The sequence below is a fragment of the Microtus oregoni genome, unplaced genomic scaffold (assembly GCF_018167655.1).
Source record: "Microtus oregoni isolate MIOR12 unplaced genomic scaffold, Mior012 000000F_ref0000247, whole genome shotgun sequence".
NCBI lineage: Eukaryota > Metazoa > Chordata > Mammalia > Rodentia > Cricetidae > Microtus > Microtus oregoni.
The window spans coordinates 15,522,092-15,545,130 of NW_024543059.1; the positions used below are offsets into that span (position 1 = coordinate 15,522,092).

The 23,039-nt window shown below is 48.0% G+C and overlaps 1 protein-coding gene across 3 annotated transcripts in view; it reads right to left on the minus strand.

Annotated features, from left to right (window-relative positions):
* The window catches only part of Znf710 (zinc finger protein 710), a 67,620-nt gene extending 61,625 nt beyond the window's left edge, over nucleotides 1–5,995 (minus strand). For 2 of the 3 annotated variants that reach the window (XM_041646672.1, XM_041646806.1), the window contains exon 1: nucleotides 4,388–5,051. The gene's annotated coding sequence lies outside the window, so the exon portion shown is untranslated. Of the gene's footprint in view, nucleotides 1–4,387; nucleotides 5,052–5,881 lie in introns of those variants that run through there. The other variant, XM_041646728.1, reaches the window with a different exon arrangement.
* Between the last annotated feature and the right edge of the window lie 17,044 nt (nucleotides 5,996–23,039).

Sequence of the window (23,039 nt, forward strand, 5' to 3'; positions counted from 1 at the left end):
CTCTGCAGTTCCCATCAATCACCTCCCTGTCCCTGCCTCTGTGTGTCATTTCTGGGCTACTCCTGGGAGGGAAATGCTTTTCCTAATGCCCAGTACATCATTCAACAAGTATTTATGAAAGGCCAACTGTATATTAGTCTTACATGGGCTTAGCAATGGGCAGAGCAAATAAGCAATAAATAAATCAATAATAAATAGATTGGCAGGGGAAAATCCATACAGAGCCAAGCTCTCTGCCCCACAAAACAGACATTCTGGCAGATCTAAACCCTGAATGGAGGAGATCAGCTGGCTGGGGCCCTTGCTTCTGTCCCCATTCTTCCCCTCTAGCCAACCCTAAATAAACCACGCACAAGCACAAAGTATGAAGAAAGTATTCCAGATCAAAACCCAGTAATTTAGGGACATCCTGATGACTAAACTTCCACCCCGCTGAACTGCTAGGGCTTTAAAGAGGTTGGTGTTAAAATAGCAAGCTCCCCTGATAACTGCCCTGGCCTGCCCAGTCCACCAGAGCAGCAAGGACAGCATACCTAGAAAATAAGGCCGTGTTACCCTGGCCTGCACAGGCACTACAAGCCCCTGGTTGGCGCCATGTCTTCATAGCCATGTTCTTTGAAGGATGTGCGGCTGGGAAGCTGTAGCAGCAGTCAAGGTAGAGGCCTTGTGGGAAGTGCTGGGAACAGATCCCGGGGGCTCCCCGCTATTGACTGTTAGGTCAATGGGCACTCTTCCTGTCTTGGATGTTTTTAAGCAGTCTCTAAGATTTTCTAGTTTTGAAGTCAAAGCAATGGTTCGACCATCTTTACCAGAGACCTAGCATAGGTGGGATCCTTCCCTTCTGCAAACTGTGTGAGCTTGCATGGGGCCAAGCCCTGGTAAGGCGTGAGGGACCTGTGGGTGACTGCGGCAAAGGAGGAACCTGCACCACCAGTGTGTGGGGAGTGGTGGGCCCCCTCACCTGTTTCCTCTGAGATGCAAAGATGCCTCCTTTTAGATTTCTACTATTCCGTGGTTCTCAACCTGCCTAAGACTGTGACCCTTTAATGCAGTGTCTCATGCTGTGGTGACCCCCAACCATGAAATTATTTCATTGTTACTTCATAATTGTAATTTGACCACTGTTAAGAATCAGGCAGGAGGGGCTGGAGAGATGGCTCAGTGGTTAAGAGCATAGCCTGTTCTTCTGGGGGTCCTGAGTTCAATTCCCAGCAACCACATGGTGGCTCACAGCCATCTATAAAGAGGTCTGGTGCCCTCTTCTGGCCTGCAGGCATGCACACAGACAGAATATTGTATGCAATAAAATATTGTATGTATAAATAAATTTAAAAAAAAAAAAGAATCAGGCAGGAAGCCGGGCGGTGGTGGCGCACGCCTTTAATCCCAGCACTCGGGAGGCAGAGGCAGGCGGATCTCTGTGAGTTCGAGACCAGCCTGGTCTACAAGAGCTAGTTCCAGGACAGGCTCCAAAACCACAGAGAAACCCTGTCTCGAAAAACCAAAAAAAAAAAAAAAAAAAAAAAAAAAGAATCAGGCAGGGCAGTGGTGGCACACGTCTTTAATCCCAGCACTCAGGAGGCAGAGGCAGGCAGATCTTCATGAGTTCAATACCAGCCTGGTCTACAAAAGCTAGTTCCTTCCAGGATAGCTAGGGCTATTTCACAGAGAAACACTGTCTCAAAAAAAAAAAAAAAAAGAATTCTAATATAGGCCAGGCATGGGTGGCACATGCCTTTAATCCCAGCACTCAGTGGGCAAACAAGATGTCTGTGAGTTCGTGGCCGGCCTAGTCTACACAGTTAGTTCCAGGGCAGCTAGGACTGTTACACTGAGAAAACTCTGTCTCGAAAAACCAATAAATAAAAATAAAAAAGAATCATAATGTAAAATATCTGATATGCAAACCCCAAAGGGGTTAGTTACCCACAGGTAACTTATAACCTTCTAGAAACAAGCCATGCCAGAGCCAGGCAGGACGGCACAGCCTATAGCCTCAGCACTCGGGAGAGACAGGAACATCACCAGTTCAAGGCCAGTCTGGACTAGGTAGTGAGACTCAGTCTCAAAAGAAAAGGAAATAGTCGTTAGCTGCTTCCCAAGATCAGCCTTGCTAGAGAGGTTTCTAGGCCACAAGGCAAACCAGAAGCTATGCAAACTCTCTGGTGATCCCCATTACTCTTTCCTCCAACCCAAAAGATATTCCAGGCCTTGTCTGTCTCCTTGTCTCTAGGTAGAGATCCTAAAATAAAATGCCTCGTTGTGACAGAAGAGTACAAAATAAATACCTCATACACCATGGGCCCAAGGGTCAGCTCAGAACAGCTTGAAGAAGACATGCTAGGCAACCAAGAAGTCAGTCATCCCCGTGAAACTCACAGAAACTCTTGGCACATGGTCATGCAGGAAATCAGACCAGACTAGAGGAACAAGATAGGATCCACCTGTCCATTTCCCCCTACCCCAAGCTCTATCCAGTGCCCTCAGGCAGCAAAGCCAGCTCCACAAGGTGGCCGGAGCTAGGAGCCGTCAATTCAAGGTTGTGTTCCAAGAACAGCAGGTGCCTGGCACGGGGTTAGGGTGTGGGATGAGAGGGGAGCAGACCAAACCACCGAGCCAAGCTCTCAAAGGTAAGTTTGCTTTGAAACAAGTGAAAAAGCGATGGTCACACGACCTCTCAAAATAAAAACCAGACAGGCCCATCAGCTTTGATAACAATACACTTTCTTAAATCTAAAGACGGTGAAGGACTGGACCTTTTCCCCCTTTCCCACACCAGCTCCCTGAACCTTTGAAGAGCCCTAGTAAGGTGATACAAGCCCTCCCCCGCCCCCTGTTCCCACACACCAGCTCTTCTCTTTGGCAGACATGAACTTTGACTGCTTTTACTTACACACGCACAAAAGGCAAGGCTGAGAGGGCAGCGTCAAAGCTGGCTGGATGACCCCCAACAGCACAAAGTCCTCCTACCACCTGTGGGGGAGTTTTGTGAGCTTCCGAGGTACCCACAGGGACTAGTTACGGCTTCAGGTGGACAGTGGCGGACAGTTTCCATTGTAAACGGAAAGAAAGACGCCCAGGGTGCCCTTCGAAGATAGGGCACTGGGCCCGCGGGTCAAGTGTCCCCTCACTGGCAGGCTGGCCGCTAAGACCGTAGAGGAACTCCGCAGTGTCCGGGTGAAAACACACCCAGGCTACTGCATGGCCTGGCCGGAACCATCTCTCGCAGGGCGTAGAGATACATTAATGACCGTTTTGGATTAGTTAAAGGCCACACAAGCACCTCCCTGGCCTCTTAAATCTTCCCAAACTACAGTTTAGACTGGAGGGAAGCAGTTGCAGGGACCATAAAAGTCATCTTAAAAGGCAAGTTAAAAAAAAAAGAGAGAGAGAGAGAGAAAAAAGAAAAGAAAACCAACAACCCCGCTACGCACGAGTTAGCAAGTCCGCAGCTCGGGGTGGGGGTAACACCGAGGCCGGTTCAGTGGGGTCTGAGAGTCGGGGAAGGAAAACCACCGAATTCGGGGGGCTCCTCGATCTGACGCCGAAGATCACGCCCCACAGCTCCGTCCAATTAGGAAAATGACCGCGAGGAGAGGGAGAGGGGGCGGCGAGGAAGGGAGGACGAGCCACGGGAGGCTCTAGACCAGCCACGGGGATCTGCCCACCCTTTCCCTGCACCGGGCGAGCGCCTTCAACAGGTCCGAGCCGGGGCTACCGAGGGGGACCTGGGGCCCGCGGCACCCGGCTGGAGACCCCCGTTGACCTCGAGGGGCGCCGGGCACCCCAGCAGCGCGCTGCGCCCTCGCCACCCCACTGGCTCGGCCGCGCGGCCACCCCACCCGCTCCCGGAGTAAAAAGTTTGTGGGCAGCCGCAGGGGCGGGGCGGCGAGGGGTGAAACTTTGAGTCCCGGGCCGGGTGCGGGGGGGGAGAGTCCCCGAGCGCCGCGACATCCACGTGCGGGCCGGAGACCGCCGCCGCCTCACCGGCCTCCCGCGCCGCCGCCGCGCTTTCCTTTCATTTTGCCTCTCTCTGCCTCTGCTTCTCTCTCTCTCTCTCTCTCTCTCTCTCTTCCCCTTCGCGCGCTCTCCTCCCTCTCCCTCTCTCTCCTTCCCTTCCCCCCCTCTCCCTCCCCCCCAGACGCCATCTCTCCCTCTTTCCCCAGCTCTCCCTCTCTCGCTCCAGCTCTCCGGCATGAGGGAATGTGGAAGTGAAAGGAAAAGACGACATGTTTGCAGCGCGGCTGCGGGCCTGCGCGCCGCCGTCCCCGGGGAGAGGCGGGGGGCGGGTCGACCGCGGCCGCAGCGACCCACCCCCGCGCCCCCAGCCACCCCGCCGCGGGCCGCCGGGGGGTTGGCGGGGCCGTGGGCCGCGCGGGACACTCACCCTGGGTCCGGGCGCGGCTCCTGGTGCTGGGTGCCCTCGGCTGGCCGGGCCGGGCGGGCCGGGGGCTCCTGCTGCCCACCGCCCGGGTTGCTGCTGCGCGCCGCCTCCACGCGCGCCCGCCCTGCTCTGCCACCCTCCCTTCGGCTCCTCTCTTTCTCTCCCCCCCCCCTCTCTCCCTCCTGCTCTCTCTCGCGCTCGCTCGCTCGCGCTCTCTCCCTCCCTGGAAGAAGGGAATGAGGCAGGGCTGACGTGAAGGGATGCTAAACAGCTCCTCCTAAGCCAGCTCGCAGAGGAAGAGAGACAGAAAAGCAGCCCTTTTATCTCTCTTTTGTTTTCTCACTTCCTTCCACCCCCCCAGCACCCCCCTCTTGTCGGCCCAAGTTTTCTTTTTCTCTTTCTACCGCAGAGAGGATTTTTCTTCTTTTCTTTCGGTGCAACTCTGCTACTCGAATTGCAAGCCTGGAGGCTTCTCTTTTTTTTTCTTCCCCTTTCCTCTTTTCTTCCTCCTTCCTCCTTTCTTATTTCTCTAAAAGGGTTTTGTTTGCTGTGGGAGTTTCGTTTGAAAATCGAGTCACGCCTTTTTCCTTCTTTTCTTTCTCCCTCTCCCTGTTTTTTTCCCTCCTCTCAGCAGAAAAGGGGAACAAAGATTAACAAGCGGGGGAGAAGGGAGCGTCAGAACCTCGAATGGAAATGGGGGGCTGTCCCTGCCAGGCACAAAGGGGGCCCGAGAGAACAGCCCCCCCCCAGGAAACCTGGGGTGTCCTATCCCAAAGAAGAGCCTCTGGAATGGGAGTCCGAGGGAGTCCCTAGGAGCCCCGTCCTTCCGAAATACGGGTAGGGGCTCTGAGTGCGCCCCCTCCCCAGCCAGGGGTGAAAGCTGGGGGCGGGGAGGGGAGGTTGCTCTTCACTTAATATATTTTTAAGTGGGCAGATGGGCTTGAAGCAAACGTAGCCGCAGAGCCCTGAACAGTAAAGCGCCTTTAAACAGCTGTTCAGAGCCCTGGACGGTCAGACTCGAGGGAACGGCTCCGGCTGCGATCGCTGGGACCCGGGTGCAAAGGGGTTCAGAGGAGTTCAGCCCCTCGCGGCCTCCCCAAGTCCATGGCCTGGGTTCGGTCCCGGGGTGCACGGCTGGGGGCGCCGAGGCGTGGTCGTTAGCTGAGGTCTGGGCCCTTGTGGCTCCCAGCGGGGCCCGGGGTTCAGTGTAGCCTGGCCTCCTCCCAGCTCTGGGACAGGCCGGACACCCCGCCTCCAACCTCCCGGACACCCGCCACTCAGCTGCGCCGCTCGACTCCGACGCAGGGCGGGTACCGAGCCCGCGGACAGAGCCGGGCAGTGTCGCCACCAAGGGTCAATTATTCATGGGGCGCCTGGGCGTGCTCCCAAGACCAGCTCTGTCCTCGGCTTCTCCGGAGGAGTGGAGACAACACGGGGGAAAAGTTCCCAGAGCAAAGTTGGCCACATTTCTTATTTTCCCAAGTAAGTATTGAGCACCTGCTGGATGCCTGGCCCTTGGACTGGGGCTGCAGCTGGGCGAGAAACTTGAGGTCTCGGCGGGCCCAGACAAAGCGAGGGAAGCTGCGGCTCCGGACCAGGTCACCGAGCCGAAGAGAAGCCTGGATCCTCTCCCCTCCCTGCGCTCTTCCTTTCCCTTCCCTCCTTCCTCCGGGCTGCATCTCCTTGGCTCCACCCCTTCTCATCAATTCCTCCCACACTTCCCTGCTCTCCCTGGCTTTTCACTGGAGGGTCCCTTCTCCCAGCTAGGAGCAGACGCTGAGCCCCATTGTCTCCCCCCCCCCCCATGACTGCAGCCTCCTAGGGATAGGACCAGCCACTCCTTCCCCTCCCCCAGCCCAAAGGCCTGGGCCTTTGCTGACCGGAGCCCCAAGGCCACTGCCCCTCGCCCCACCCTACACCAGCTCACGGAGCTGTGAGCAATGACTCCAGTCACTCAGAACATGATTTATTTCTGGCAAGGAGTGAGAAAACAGAAGCCAGAGATTTGGTTCAGCAAGAACGACCCCATGATTTCAGGCTCAGCACATTGGGGCCTCTCTCCTGACCCCAGCGACTTCCCAGTACACCCTTGTAGTGGGGAATGCCAGACACCACAGTTCTGTCATTACCTGACCCTTTTCAGAATACCCAAGCCATAGCCTCCAAAAAAGAGACAATGTCATCTCTAAGAGTCGAGTTCATGCAACTACATCTGCTATGTACCTGCTTAGTGCCAACCCCTCAGCCTGGTCCTAAAGACTTGTTCTCTGTCTTTGCAAACTGGTAGAGGAGCAAAAGAGAGCTGGGCCTCAGAGCCAGGCATCATGGTGCATGCTTGTAATCCCAGCACTTGGGAAACTGAGGCAGGAGGATTGTCAGGAGTTTAAGGCCAGCATAGGCTACGTTCTAAATACCGGGATAGCCAGGACCATTAGAGCAAGACCTTGTGACAACAAAACTGAAAAGGGAGAGGCACAGCTGTTGTACATGATTATAATCTCAGAGTCTAGAAGGTCAGAAGTTTAAGGCTGGTTACATGAGACCCCTTCTCAAAAAAATAAAAAAAAAAGCTTGGGGTGGGGGTGGGAACAACAGACAATTTGAGTGCAGTGTGAGGAAACACCTTAGAGGACAAGCTGGTCTGTGGGGCTTCCTGAAGGTCACATCTAGATAAGTAGGGCAGTGCCAATCAAAAGCACAGGAGGGAGCCCGGTGTGGTGGCACCAGGCCTTTAATCCCAGCACTTGGGTGGCAGAGGCAGGCAGACCCTGTCTCAAAACCACCACCACCACGATAACAAAAAAAAAAAAAAAAAAAAAGCGGGAGGGAACAATTTGCCTGCAGAACAGAAAAAAAAAAAAAAGACATTCTAAATTCTAGAAACTGTTGAGTTCTACCAGCCAGGCCTGGTGGTAATGCTCTAATCCCAGCACTGGGGACACAGAGGAAGAAGCAGGTGGATCTCTGTGACTTTGAGGCAGCCTGGTCTACATAATGAGTTACAAACCAGGCACGATTACGATTATATAGAGGGGAAAAGAGAAGAATTGAAGTACTTGCAGCACTATAGAGTACATGTTGGGGGATGAGGATGGTTGTGGGTGCAGCGGAGGACGGGATCAGTGTCAGGGAAATGTTCAAAGTCTATTCCATTTTACTTACCAGCTTCCTCAACTTACATGATTAATATACTCAGTAAATAATGTAACCCCAGTTTCCTGCCTTGTAAACATGGAGGTAACTGAAGTCAGGCATGACGACTGTACATACCTTTAACCACCTGTAACTCCGACACTCTGAGACGGAATCAGGTGGATCTTGTGAGTTTGAGGCCAGCCTGGATGGCACAGAAAGTTCCTGTTTAAAAAGAGAGAAAATCAAAAATAAGTAACTAGCGGTACGTTCTAGCTTCTTGGGAGATTGAGGCAGAAGAATCAAAATTTGAAGGCCAGCCTGGGCAACATATGGAGATCATGTCTCAAAATAAAAGAAAGAGGGCCGGGAATATAGCTCAGTGGTAGAGCCCTATATCTAGAATGTGTGGGGTCTATGTTGTATTCCCAGAGCTACCAACAATAAAAATCTAAGTTCAAGGCCAGCTTGGGCTATACATAGTGAGACTGTAGTAATAAGGGCGGCGGGGCTGCGTCCCCAACACCCCAGCCGCCTGCCCGGCTAGCTTATGCCCCAAAATAATTACACGGACACTGTATTCTTTTAAACACCGCTTGGCCCATTTCTATCTAACCTCTTCTAGGCTAATTCTCACATATTAATTTAGCCCATTTCTAATCATCTGTGTTGCACCCCTAGGTGCACTTACTGGGAAGATTCTAGCCTATGTCCATCCTGGGTCGGAGCTTCTTAGCGTGCATCTGCCCAGGAGCCAGGAGCATGGCGTCTCTCTCAGGCGTCTGCTCCCGAGAGGAAAGCGGTCGAATCTCTGAGCTCACTTCCTCTTCCTCCCAGCATTTTGTTCTGTTTACTCCTCCCACCTATCCTCTAACCAATAAAATGGGCCAGGGCAGTGCCTTTATTAGCCAATGACCTTCCTCCATTATGAGACCTTGTTTCAAAATATTGAAGAGAGGCTATAAAAGTCGGGGGAGGGGGCTAGACCTGTTAGTGTCTTATGTTCAAGCGCCCAGACTTATGCGACATAGACCTGTGGCTGAGTCAACCACTGATCTTCTCATATAGAAGATAGGGAAGCGGGACTGGATAGATGGCTCAGTGGTTAAGAGCGCTGACTGCTCTTCCAGAGGATGCAGGTTCAATTCCCAGCACCAACATGGCAGCTAACAACCGTCTGAAACTCCAGTTTTAGGGGACCCAACATCCAAGTAAAAAACCACAAACACACAAAATTTTTTTAAAAAAAAAATAAGATAGGGAAGCAAATACCTGCTTCCCAGTGTGCAGTGAAACTCAAAAGAGCACACATCTTTTGTGCGACTTGGTGCAAAAGCACCTGCAATATATAGCAGCTTTTACTCACCTTTGCTATGAAATGAAGGTGTGTCGGGGAGGTGTCCTTGCAACCTGGAAATGAGAAGCTGGGTTGAAAATCAGAGTGACTCACAGGCCAGCTGCTGCAGAAATGTTTCTTCAAAGATGCCTTGTCCCAGTGAATGGCTGGCAGGGGAACACCCACATTTGATCAAGAGGGCCAGGATGTCATCTCGGGAGCATGACCGGAACTAACTGCGCACAAAGGCCCAGCCTGATCCTTGGAGTTCTAGCCTGCCTGAGGAATCAGAGGAAGATGGGGTCCTGGGAAACCAGCAAAGGTTCCTAGGAGCAGGGCACAAACTGACGGCGATTCACACAGGATGGGAAGGGGTTGTTGAGTTCTCCAGAGTCCAGTCAAACCTCTGTAAGATTCCTAGCCCTCTGCAAGGGCTCTCCAGGTACACTGCAGATGAACATCACAGCAACAGGATGCCCTGTGGATCCAAAGATCCAGGAGACACCAGTGTTCCACGCCTTCCACTGTGGGTGCTGTGCACTCCTGTATTGTAGTTTATTTTACCACAGTATTGGGAAGACAGGGCCTCCTGCATGCCAAGTACACATCTCCAGACTGTCTCTTCCCTCTTGCCTACATGCCCCTCTCTCCCCCTAATCTGGGTCTCATAGAGCCCAAGCTGGTTTCAAACTTGCTGACCTGACCTTGTATCCCAAGTAGGATTCCAGGTGTGCCCAACCCCACACCTGACTTTCTTTCTCTTCTCATAGCACAGATACATTGTGACAAAACTGGAAATCACCTGGGAACAGCTGGAGACATTATATATTAGTGTATAGTTGTGGGCATTCCACTTCCTCATATTTACATGTAGAGGCATATAATAAAACTACATAAAATAAGCCAGTAAACACCTTTGATCCCAGCACTTGGGAGGCAGAGGCCAGCCTGGTCTACAGTGCGAGTTCCAGGACAGGCTCCAAAGCTACGCAGAGATACCCTGTCTCAGAAAACCAAATAAATAAGTAAAGAAGTTAAAATAATAAATAGATAAATTATTGTTAAATTACTATATTTATTTATCATTATTGTTAAATAACTATATATATATATATGGTGGCTCAGGCATTAAGAGGGCTCCATGCTCTTGGTGAGGACCTATGTTTGATTCCCAACACCCACATCTGGCAGCTCATAATCACCTGCAACCCCAGCTCCAGGAGAGCCAATGCCCTCTTCTGGCTTCTGAGAACACTCACATGCAGGTGACATGCACATGAACATTAAAAATAAAGTTTCTGGAAGTAGTAGCGCCTGCCTTTAATCCCTCTGAATTCAAGGCCAGCGCTCTGTCTACGGAACACAGAGTTCCATGCTGGCTAGGCTACACAGAGAAGCCCAGTCTTGAAAAAAAAAGTTTAGAACTATAGAGGAAGGCAATTGACATCAGAGCACGCATGCATAGACCATATACACATATAAATAAATATAATTACAATACAATAAATAAATGGGATTGAAAAGTAAATTTAACAAAACCGCATCACATAACTGAGTTGTAATCAGTTTGATCAAGTAATATGTCACAAATACCTTTTCCTGCCTGTTAACACCCACAGTATTGTTCATAACAAATTACACTATTCCATAGTATGTATGTATACAAATTGTTAGATGGTGGGATGCATGCAGGTTTTCAGTGTTATGAAACTGCTAGGATAAGCATTCCTTTTTTATTGTTTGTATTTTCAAAGGCTACAGATACCCTTTATTTTATTTTAGTGTTGATTATTTATTTTGTTGGGATGTGTGCATGCACTCCACCATACAGGTCCCATGGATGGAACACCAGCCATCAGGCTTGGTTTCGGTTTCCTTTAGCTGCTGAGGCATTTCTTCAGCCCTTGGGTGTCTCGGGCTGGCCTTGAACTCACTAGTATCCCGGGCTGGCCTGGAACTCTCAAGATCCTCCTGCCTCTGCTGGAATGATGCCTGGCTAGATGCACATTCTTGTACAACATTCTTGTGCCAGGCTTCGATGGGGCTTTACCATAACTAAGCCAGAATTTACAGCTAAGGCTGGGATTTCTGTGCCTGGCCTGGTTTATCTCTTTTCATAGGAGCCAGTGTCCCTCAGGAATTTCTCTGTCTCTCTTCCTCTCAGACAAGGTCTCCTGTAACCCAGGCTAGACTCAACTTGCTGTGTATAGCTAAGGGTAACCTTGAAATCCAGTCCACCACCTCCCAAGTCCTTCCCCCATCACAATCAGTGCTGTCATTCATCCTCACACTCCCCTGAAAGAACCAGTCTGGGCAGATGCCCCACCTTCTACTCTAACATCTTATTAACTAATTAATGCCATTTCCTGGTTTGGAATGAAATCAGGTAGCTAGCAACAGAAAACACAGGATGCTGTATCTTGCAAACTGCAAAGGCTCTTTGGATGTCAGTAGAACCCAGGGAGAGCTCAGGCTCAAGACATTACCATTTAGTCAGATAGCCAAGCAGAAGAGATCTTCCACATTGACACTAGAGAGCCATCAGCTGTTTCTATGGAAGGTGACACGCAGCTCTCTTCCAGTGATTCAGAAGTCCCAAAGTCATCCTGAGCTAAAATTGAAAGTAGGTGTGTGTGTGTGTGTGTGTGTGTGTGTGTGTGTGTTTGGTTTGGGTTTTTGTTTTTTTATTTATCTTTTGTTTTTTTTTTTCGCGACAAGGTTTCTCTGTAGCTTTGGTGCCTGTCCTGGAACTAGCTCTTGTAGACCAGGCTGGCCTTAAACTCACAGAGACCCACCTGCCTCTGCCTCCCAAGTGCTGGGATTAAAGGTGTGTGCCAACTGCCAAGGTAGGTGTGTTCTAAGGTGATAGTGGCACACACACTTTTAATCTCAGCACTTTGGAGGCAGAGGCAGATGGACCTCTTAGTTTGAGGTCAGCCTGATCTACAGAGCTAGTTCCAAGTGAGCCAGAGCTACACAAACAGAAAGACTAGTGTCTTTTACTGTATTAGCCAATCGAATATTTTAGGGGATATGTAATATCTGCGGATTTGTCATGTCTAATATTCATAATATTTGATCTTTATTTATTTATTCTTTTCTTTGATGTATTTTGTTTTTTTGAGACAGTTTCTCTGTGTAGCCTTGACTGTCCTGAACCTCATTCTGTAGACCAGGTTAGCCTTGAACTCAGAGGTGCACCTGCTTCTGCCTCCTGAGTGCTAGGATTAACCACCTCACACGACTTGATATTTAATTTTTATTATCAGACCTCCCAACTGGTATCCAGCCAAGGAAAGGAAGAGGACCCCAGGGATCACACAGATGCTGCAGAAAGCACAGGTCCGTGCTGTGCTCCTGACTAGATGTGCGGCCTAAAACATCAGGAGAAAAGCCAAGTGTGAAGTGCACACCTGTAATCCCAGGCCCTCACCAGAGGGAGGCAGGAGATTAAGTTCAAGGCTACCCTTAGCTAGTGCGGTGAGTTTGGGGCTAGCCTTGGCTAAAAGTGGCTGTTTCCCCTCTCCCCTCCCCCAAACAAAAGAAAACTAACAAAATGGGCTGTGGTGGTGTGGTGCATGTCTGCAATTCCTACTCAGGAGGTAGAGACAGGGGACTCAGGAGTTTGAGGCCACCACCCTCAAGCACATAGCAAATTTAAAGCTAGCTAGCCTGAGCTAATGTCACACCTCACTCCCCACCCCCAGAAAAAAAAGAGGAAGAAAAATCTGCCACAGAAAAGTTTCATAACAGCTCTAAACAGGCGATAGTCAGCTTCCTTAAACAAATGAATAATAAATAAGTAAGAACAAATTACGATGGGAAGGCAAGTTGATGCAAAGCCTGGACAATAACAGTGGTTCTGAGCTCTTGCAGATCTTCCAGAGGACCTGGGTTCGATTTCCTGTACCCACATGTGGGTCTGTAATGGCAGTCACAGGGGATCCACTGTAAAATATGGTACAGACATATATGCAACAAAACACTAGATATATATACGTATATATATGGTAATAAAAATAAGTCTTTAAAAGTATATTTTATCCCAGCACTCAGGAAACAGAGGCAGATGGATCTCTGTGAGTTCGTGGCCAGCCTGATTTATAAGAGCTAGTTTCCAGGATAGGCTCCAAAGCTACAGACAAATCCTGTCTCAAAAAACAAGCAAACAAACATTTAAATACATTTAAAAATATTTAAATAAATATTTTTTATTTTAAATATTTTAAAAAGAGAAATTTAATAGCTTCTATCTCCTGGTTTTCTTTTTGTTTTGTTTTGTTTGAGACAGGGTTTCTCTGTGTAGCCCTGGCTGTTCTGGAACTTGCTCTGTAGAACAGGCCAGCCTTGAACTCACAGAGATCTGACTGCCTCTACCTCCCAATTGCTGAAATTAAAGGCACCACAGCCCAGCCCAACCTGTGTGTGTTTAAGTATAGTTCTATTTTTATTTTTTGCAACACTGGAATTGAACCCTAGGAGCTTGCCCATGCTAGGCAAGAACCCTACCACTGGGTTAGATCATCCACCCTCTTTTTGCTTTAAAAACATTTATTTTTTGTGTGGGTGACTGTATGTCTGTGAACAGATGTGTGTACAGTGCCAGAAGACACCAGGTCCCCCACATCAGAGTTAGAAGTCGCTGTACACTCCCATGTGGGCGCTGGGAATAGAACCTGAATCCTCTGTGAGAACTATGAGCACTCTTAACCACTGAACCATCTCAGCTGTTGCTTTTCATTGTTAAAATTTTTTTGTTTTTTCCTATTCACTCCCATTCCCCTACCAACCAGGCCCCGCCCTGCTTAGCTTTGAGATCAGAGAAAAGAGGATACATTGAAGGAGATATGGCTAGAGTCTTGTGCTAGCCTCTGAATTGATACTTTATTTTTGATTTATCTCTTTTATCCCAGAGCTACCTTGGAGAATCCTCAGTAACTGGTTCATAACAATAATTTCCAGTTGTAGCATTTTGGGAACAGGGAATGAGGTTCAGACGACATCTTCATTTTCAAATTTATTGGGATCTTTCCCTGCGGTGGAAAAGAAGATCTTTGTTTAAAACTCTTTTTCAGCACTGGGAAAATTGTCTGGGTAACTTAAGGGTGGGAGCCAACAGCCCAGCTATCTAGAGGAAGTGGAAAGAAGAGAGAAACGGGAACGGGAAGTTTCCAAGAGGAACTGGTCCTGATAGCCAAGGGCCAGAAGCCAGAAGCCGCTGCTCTCCACCTGATGCCCCCTGGGAGGTGGGATTTTAGCCTGTGGAGGTCAAGGAGGTCAAATTAGCTTCTTCCCAAATTCTTTCCCCCCCACCCCCACCCCATCCCGCCCCACGAGCTCTTTTCATAAGTAAAGCAAGGGGTTTTTGTTTTGTTTTGTTTTATTGGTTTGTTAATTTTGTGTGGACAGTCTAGGAGATTCTGTGTCAAAGGCACAAATAAACCCCTGAACAACAAAAACAGATTCCAGTTCTCTTTAGCTTCAGCTGGCCTTGACTTGCTGTGTGTGTACCCAGGCCTGGACTTAAACTCAAAGCAATCCTCCTGCCTACCACCTAGCTTGTTTTATTCGTGAGAATAGGTGTGAAACCTCGCCTCTCAGGCTGGGTGTGTGTGTGGCTCAAGGACTGGTGGGGTGAGGTATTAGACTCAATCTCCTGTATCATGAATAAAATAAATAATAGATTACAAAGACATGGGTTATGGTGTTCCATACTTGAGACCTGATCTACAGAGCTAATGCCAGAATAGGCTCCAAAGCTAGAGAAACCCTGTTTCGAAAAACAAAAAAGAGCCGGGCGATGGTGGCGCACGCCTTTAATCCCAGCACTCCGGAGGCAGAGGCAGGTGGATCTCTGTGAGTTCGAGACCAGCCTGGTCTACAGAGCTAGTTCCAGGGTAGGCTCCAAAGCCACAGAGAAACCCTGTCTCGAAAAAGCAAAAAAAAAAAAAAAAAGAAAAGAAAAAAGAAAAAAAAAAGAAAAAATAATAGCTTAGTAGTAGAAAATGTGATTACAAAAAAGATATCTAAAAGATATCTTTATATCTAAAGAATCTGCAGGTCAGGCCTGGTGACATTTGCCTTTAATTCCAGCATGCTCTGGAGGGAGAGACGCTGGTGGATTTCTGTGGATTTGAGGTTAGCTGGGCCTACATAGGAAGGTCCAGGGAGGGCTACATAGTGAGACCTGGTCTCAAAACAAACAGAACCAATACAGCATAGGCAGAACAACCACTGGGGGCAGAGGCAGAAGCAGGAGGATCTTGGCAACTTCAAGGGCAGCCAGAGCTACGTAGTGAAACTGTCTTAAAGAATTAAAAACTGCAAACAAGCCAGGCGGTGGTGGCACACACCTTTAATCCCAGCACTCGGGAGGCAGAGGCAGGTGGATCTCTGTGAGTTTGAAGCCAGCCAGATCTACACACCAAGTTCCAGGACTGAGAAACCCTGTCTTGAAAAAATAGAAACCCTGTCTCGAAAAAATAAAAACCCTGCAAACAAAACACTAAAGATTCACACCAATAAATCCTCGCCTTTGTAAACGCATTCTAGAGATCCGAAATCAGGTTCTCATTCTTACTCCATCTTCTCTTGGGTTCTCTCTCTCTCTCTGGTAGAATTTCACCCTGTGGCCCAAGCTGGCCTAGAACTCACAGCGATACTCCTGCCTCAGCCTCCTAGTTGCTGGGATTATAGGTGCGTGTGTTCTTCAGACTGTTTACTGAACAGTTTAGGGGAAATTCAGGAGAATAATCCTACAACTGTTTTTAAGTTTTACTGTGACGCTCAAGGACAAGGACTGTTTCCTGAGCCTGTGTGAAGGTGGCACTGCATATAGGACAGGTTGCGGACTCACAGACTGAGGGACAAACTGGACAGGCTAAGGAGGACGGACGGCTTGCTGGGATCTTCCCGTGGCCCTGCTTGAAGTCTGCCACGGGATGGTTACCTCCCAGGCCCCTCTCCAGGAACTCTCTGCCAGCCGGCCTTCTCCTCCCCCATCCTCCTCTTTCCCACCCCACAACCTCTTTATCTCTCTTCACAAAAAGCTCCATTCTTTTTTTGCACAATACACTTCCACAATAGATACTCTATTCCACCCAGAGTTTAAATCAGCAACCAAGAGGCTGGTTCCTCTTCCCACCCAGTTCTCCAGACATTTCTAAAGGAAGAGAAGCAATTGCCTTGCGCAACACAACCTCCAGTTGCCTGGTTTCTCCAACAAACTGGAAGCTCCCTGAAGGCTCTCTGTGGGGCCTTTGCCTCTGACTAGAGAATGCAAAACAAACTTATGCCTTGTTTTCTAAATGTCCAAGCAATTGTTTCAGAATATTGTGATTATTCTGGCCATGAAAACAAAACCAGGATAATCAGGAAAGTGCAGGAGGGGACAGAAGATGTGCTTGTGAATCACCTTGGCTGAACATGTAGCACACGCATGTGCAAACTCACCAAGCTTTACACATGGATTATGGGAAGCCTCCATGCCAGTTTGATATGTTTTAGCACGGGGCAGTGGTCGCGCACGCCTTTAATCCCAGCACTCAGGAGGCAGAGACAGGCAGATCTCTGAGTTCGAGGCCAACCTGGTCTCCAAGAGCTAGTTCCAGGACAGGCTCCAAAGCTACAGAGAAACCCTGTCTTGAAAAAAAAAAAGATATATTTTAGCAAAGCTAGGGGGGTAGGAAAGGAGAAATATGGCTTCTTCACAGGAGAGAAAAATGTAAACTCATTAAAAAACTTGACAAATTCTCTATAACACTAAAAAATAGAAAAGGACTTGAGAAATGGTTCCACAGTTAAGACCACTACCTGTTCTTGATGAGGGATCTGGAAGATGTAAACTCAGAGGATACCTGCATTCATGTACAAACACACACACACAATTACAATAAAATAAATTTTTTTAAAATAAATAACACCCGCCGGGCGGTGGTGGCACACGCCTTTAATCCCAGCACTCGGGAGGCAGAGGCAGGCGGATCTCTGTGAGTTCGAGACCAGCCTGGTCTACAAGAGCTAGTTCCAGGACAGGCTCCAAAACCACAGAGAAACCCTGTCTCGAAAAACCAAAAATAAATAAATAAATAAATAAATAACACCTATAAGCCACACAAATAGAAATAACTGACAACTTTTTTTTTTTTCGTGGGCACGGGTGTGGTGGGGGTGTGAGGACATAACAATTCTCTCCTTCCGCAGTGTGGATTCTGGGGTGAAACACAGGCCTGACAACAAGAGTTCTTACAAACTGAGCCACAGGGCCAGGGAGATGGGGAAAACATGTGTGGTGGTTTGGGTGAGAATGGCCCCCATAGGCTCAGATATTTGAATATTTGGTTCTCAGCTGGTGAACTGTTCAGTTAGAATTAAGATCAGGCTGGCCTTGAACTCACAGAGAGCGGACTACTGCCTGTCTCCAGAGTACTGGGATTAAAGACATGCACTACCACACCTGGTGGCAATAACTTTTTAATGTACATTTTCTTCCAGGTATCTAATATGTCTTTTTCTGGATAAGATACATGTGTACGCAACATGTTAGAAAAATTCAATTCTGATTCATGTGCAATTTGCTCTTTTACTCAGAGTGTAGTACTAACGCTCCCCACTCTTAAATATTTTCCGACAAGTTGCCTGTTAGGAGGTGTGACTCAATGATAGAGGATTTGCCTGGCATGCCAAATAGTGGGATATTAGTTTCTTTCCTTCCTTTAGTTTCATTTTTTGATTTTTTCCATTTTTGCCAATGTACATACCACTTTGATAAACATTCTCTCAGATTTCTAGAACTTGCAGGACCTGGGGCTGCAGGCCGATTATCCTAACTATTAGGGAGACTGAGCAGGAACGAAGAGAGGCTGGGATATAGAGGGAGTTCAAGGACCTCTTGGGTCACTTGGCGTGACACTGTCTCAGGATTTAAAGGCAAGGGGCTGGAGAACTAACTATGGTTAAGAGTGTCTGTTCTAGCCGGGCTGTGGTGGCACATGCCTTTAATCCCAGCACTCGGGAGGCAGAGGCAGGCGGATCTCTGTGAGTTCAAGGCCAGCCTGGTCTACAAGAGCTAGTTCCAGGACAGGCACCAAAAACTACAGAGAAACCCTGTCTCGATGTCTCCAAAATCCAAAAAAAAAAAAAAAAAAAAAAAAAAAAAAAAAGAGTGTCTGTTCTAGCTGGGTGGTGGTGGCGCATGTCTTTAATCCCAGCACTCGAGAGGCCGAGGCAGGAGGATCTCTGTGAGTTCGAGACCAGCTCTGGTCTACAAGAGCTAGTTCCAGGACTGGCTTCAAAATTACTGAGAAATTCTGTCTTGAAAAGTCAAAAAAACAAAACAAAGACCTGAAAAAAAAATACATACCTAAAATTATATATGTCTTGTGTATTTATGTTTGCGGGGGTTTGGAGAGATGACTCAGCACTTAATAACAGTTTTCCTTTTCTTTCTTTCTTTTCTGAGACAGTGTTTTGCTGTGTAGCCCTCGCTGTCCTGGAATTTGCTCTGTAGATCAGGCTGACCTCAAATTCACAGAGATCCACCTGCCTCTGCCTCCCGAGTGCTGGGATTAAAGGCGTGTGCCGTCACCACCACTTGACTCTAATAACAGTTTTTAACAGTTAATAACAGAGCCTCTTGCAGGGGGGCTGGGATCAGTTCTCAGTGTCCACAGGGTAGCTAAGAACACATGGCTTCAATTCTTGGGAATCCAGTGCCCTCTGCTGGTGTTCCTCTGGAACTACATGCGTGCAGTGAACAGACATATGCAGGCTGAACATCCATAATATAAATAAAGTAAACACATCTTTAAAAACTATTTTTGTGGACAGTGAGAAGACTCAGTGGATAAAGGCCCTTGCCACGAAAACCTAGAACCTGAACTTGATCCTAAAGACTTATATAAAAGCAGAATGAGAAAACTGATCCCACCAAGTTGTCCTTTGGCCCACCACACTGGTTACATACACACACCACACACACACACACACACACACACACACACACACACACACACTTTATTATTATTTGTTTCAAATAAAAATGACTTGCTTGGCGGTGGCGCACGCCTTTAATCCCAGCACCTGGGCGGTAGAGGCACATGGATCTCTAGTTTTAAGCCAACCTGGTCTACAGAATGACTTCCAGGACAGCTAGGGCTGCACAGAGAAACCCTGTATCAAAAAATAAAAATAAAATGACTCGGCAGTTAAGTGCTGTTGCTCTTCCACACGGTGGCTAGCAACCGTCTTTAAGTACATTTCCAGAGGCTCCAGCGCCCTCTTCTGGCCTTCATGGTACGCATGCATATGGTGCATAGACATATACGCATGCAAAACACCCATACATACATAAAATAATACTTTTTTTTTTTAAGAGTAAAGACTAGGGGCTGGAGAAATGGCTCAGATGTTAAGAGCACTGGATGCTCTTCCAGAGGTCTGGTACATACACCATGTACACATATGTAAAGCACACACAAAGTTGGGCATGCTGAAACACCTGCAATCCCAGCACTGGAGAGATTAAGGTAGGCAGAGTTTCAGAAGATCAAGGTTATTTTAGGGTATATAGAGAGTTCAAGGCAAACCTGAACTAGCTGGGAGCCTGCTAAAAATTAAATGGATTAGCCCGATGGTGGTGGTGCAGGCCTTTAATCCCAGGAGGTAGAGACAGGTGGATCTCTGTGAGTTCGAAGCCAGCCTGGTCTACAGAACAAGTTCCAGGACAGTCTCCAAAGCTACAGAGAAACTCTGTCTTGAAAAACAAACAAACAAAAAAAAAAAAAATCAGGGGCTGGAGAGATGGCTCAGCGGTTAAGAGCATTGCCTGCTCTTCCAAAGGTCCTGAGTTCAATTCCCAGCAACCACATGGTGGCTCACAACCATCTGTAATGAGATCTGGTGCCCTCTTCTGGCCTGCAGACATACACACAAACAGAATATTGTATACATAATAAATAAATAAATATTTAAAAAAAAAATCAAATGAGTTAATGAACAGTAGTTTCTCACAGTTTGCATGTGAGAAACCCAGGTTTGATCTCCAAAACCTACCGCTCCACAAAAAAGTTAGCTCCAGACTTGACAGTGACATGAATATATTAACTTAATAGGTAATGGAGGCACCAGGACAGGGGACAGAAGTGTTGTATTTGAATCATTTGGGGATGCCGGGCACACTGACATATACCTGTCTACTACTCAGGAGGCTGAGAGAAACAGGTCCTTCGAGCTCACAGGTTCATGCCAACCTGGGCACTAGAGAACCCCATTTCCAAAGGAAATGAAGTAGCCCAGCCTGGCCTTGAAGATGCTATGTAGTTGGGAACGACTTTGAACTTCCGATCCTACTGCCTCTACCTCCCCGGTGCTGGGATAACAATACCATCACATCTGATTTACTCAGCACCCAGGAATCCTGAGGCTTTCTTTATTCTTGTTAGATAATCTGCCATCTGATTTCCTTACATAGAACCCTTCCCCTTGCAGACAGAGTCTCAACATGTGGCCCTGACTCCTCAGTCAGGGCAATCCCTCTGCCTTGACCTCCTGAGTGCTGGGTAATCCCAAGCATATACCCCATCCATGCCTCGCTTCCATCACCATACCAACTAAAACAAAACAAAATAAAACACGTGCACACAACAACAAGAAGAAGAAGACTGAGCTTACTGGCTGGTAAGTTATGGGAATATTTAGCCTCTCGCATGGTACAGTAAGTAAATTCCATCCACACTACCTAAGTGTGGATAAGTTTGATAAGGAAGATCAAACTGTGGACAATGTTGTAAGACAAAGAAAACAGGCACGTGCAGGCACCAGGTGAAGCAATGGAGTTTTGAATCAAAGGGAAAGAGAATATTACTGGTAAATTTTAGTGCACCACGCCCTTTTGTGCTCTATGCGCCACCATACAGTTCGTGAACCGGGCAAGGGGCCGGAGATTGAAACACACAAAGACTCATAGACAGAGACACAAGTCATCCTTGATGCCAGAATGCCCCAAGAATGCCCCCTTTATTGTGTTCAGGGGCAGCTTATATAGGGATCCTTAACTGATAGCCAAACCCACCAGAAACCACTCTTCTGCCATCAGGAACTCCTGAGGGTCTGGTGCTCAGAGCAGCTGCAGGCTGTCTCAGAACAGAGAAAAACAAGTTGTTTACAAGAAATTCAGGATCTGAGGGTTCACAGCTCCCAACAGTAAATCAGTCAAGTTCAAAAGTATGAAGAAAATAAATTGCCTTCAATACATATTTTTTTGTGTGTGTTGCACTCATGGTTGTGTGTGTGTGCCTGTGTTTGATATCCAAAGATGTCAGAAGAGAGGACTGGATCCTCTGGAACCGGAGTTGTGGTTATGAGCCACCTGATGTGGGTGCTAGGCATCAAACTTGGTTCTTCTACAGGAGCAGCAAGCACTCTTAACTGCTGAGCCATCTCTCTGGCCCCATCCAACATATATTATTAAATCAAGAAAGCGTGAGCCGGGTATGGTGTACTCTGGAGGCTGCGGCAGGAGAGTTCAAGGTTGCCTTGGGGCTTCTTGAGGTCTGTCTAAAAGGAAAAGAAAGGAACACAGAAAGAAAGATAGTATTCTCATAAAAATTACAAATAATTTGGGCATGACGGCATATACCTATAATCCTAGCACTAAGATGATGGAGACAGAAGGGTCAGAGAAGGGTCAGGAGTTTAAGACCAGTCTTGGCTACGTGATAGCCTAATCTCAAAATTCTAAAAAGAGGGAGGAGGAGAGCCGGGCGGTGGTGGCGCACGCCTTTATTCCCAGCACTTGGGAGGCAGAGGCAGGCGGATCTCTGTGAGTTCGAGGCCAGGAACCAAAAGCTGTGGAGAAATCCTGTCTCGAAAATAAAAAAAAAAAGAGGGAGTTCGAGACCAGCCTGGTCTACAAGAGCTAGTTCCAGGACAGGCCCCAAAACCACAGAGAAACCCTGTCTCGAAAAACCAAAAAAAACCAAAAAAAAAAAAAAAAAAGAATAAAAGGAGGAGGTGGGGGAGGTTATCTGGGTGTGGTAATGCGCGACTCTAACCTCAGCACTTGGCAGGTATAGACAGGAAGACCAGGACTTGCAAGTCAGCCCCAACTACATATGAATTTGAGGCTACCCTGAGCTGCATGAACCCCTTTCTTTTTTTTTTTTTTTTTTGGTTTTTCAAAAAGAAGCTGGGTAGTGGTGGCACAGGCCTTTAATCCCAGCATTGGGGAGGCAGAGGCAGGTGGATCTCTGAGTTCAAGGCCAGCTTAGTCTACAGGACAGGTTCTAAAGCTACACAGAGAAACCCTGTCTGGGGGAGAGGGAGCCCCAAAGGAAAAAAAATGACAAGTCAAGCAGAAAGGCAGGCTATTTTAAATATTTCTACATCTATTTTTTATTAGATGATTAGATGTAGGGTACAGATATAGATATGGATTTTTTTTTTAACTGTACAATCTCAACGATAATCAAAAGATACCACAAGACAGGTTACTCAAGAGAAAATTGCAGAAAACAAAAATCCTGAAAATGTCTGCACTCACTCCTGGGCCATTTAGGTCAATCCAAAAGTGTGAGTGGCCACAAGGGCAAAAGAATTCTCTCCTTCCATCTCCTGTCTGGACCCTAGAACCCACCTGACTTGGGAGATAATCCCACAACAGGGGGGAGGGAGTCGCTTGCCCAATCCTCCTAAGTAGAGAAGCCACCATTGCCATCTGATTAGCCACACCCCCCCCCCAGCACCGACCCACTGTGGTTAGTTGTCCCCTCCCCCTCACGTCCCTGGCCTTTCTGTAACAGGGGGTGCACTGGGGAGCTGCAGGCAAAACTGAGGCTTCATTGCCCAGCATCCCCACACAGGTGTCCCTTCCAGGAAGAGATTGACTTGAGCACAGAAGAAATGAAGGGACTAGTGGAATTCATTCATTCATACATTCATCTCATGCATCTCAAACTGGGCTCATAGTCATTACTTAGCCTTCTTGATTGGCCTTAAACTGGGGCTCACCAACCTCCAGAGTGCTGGGTATATAGGTGTGTGCCGCAGAGCCTGGCTGAAAGATGGGGCTTTTAAAAATAACATTTTGTGTGTGCGTGCATGTGTGTGTGTGCATGTGTGTGTGTGTGTGTGTGCGCAGACACCAGGGCACACAGGCAGCACAGGCTGTGAGACAACCCTTCAGGAATC